This window comes from Buceros rhinoceros, unplaced genomic scaffold (genome assembly GCF_000710305.1).
Source record: "Buceros rhinoceros silvestris isolate BGI_N320 unplaced genomic scaffold, ASM71030v1 scaffold19150, whole genome shotgun sequence".
NCBI classification, from domain to species: domain Eukaryota; kingdom Metazoa; phylum Chordata; class Aves; order Bucerotiformes; family Bucerotidae; genus Buceros; species Buceros rhinoceros.
Window position 1 is genome coordinate 11,724 of NW_010388259.1, and position 386 is coordinate 12,109.

Consider the following 386-nt stretch of genomic DNA (forward strand, 5'->3'; position numbering starts at 1 on the left):
CTGCCCAGAGAGGCTGTGGAGTCTCCTCCAGAGATATTTCAAAACCCGCCTGGACACAATTCTGTGCAACCTGCTCTGGGTGAACCTGCCTTAGCAGGGGGGTGGACTGGATGATCTCCAGAGGTCCCTTCCAACCCCCACCGTTCTGAGATTCTGTAGTGCGTTTTCAGTTTGACAATGCTGATAAGGAAACCCTCCTATCATCTCCCAAACCCCTGGCTCTGAGCTGCCTCCATGTGCTGTCGCAGCAATGCAGAGCTGGTAAAACACTGTAGTGCTGGAAATGAGCCTTCTCGTGTCCTCCCAGCATCCATGCGCTTTAGGTAAGGGTGTTAAAATTGCTGCACCAAATCAAACAAATTAAAGTGCTTCTGGTTTCCTCTTGG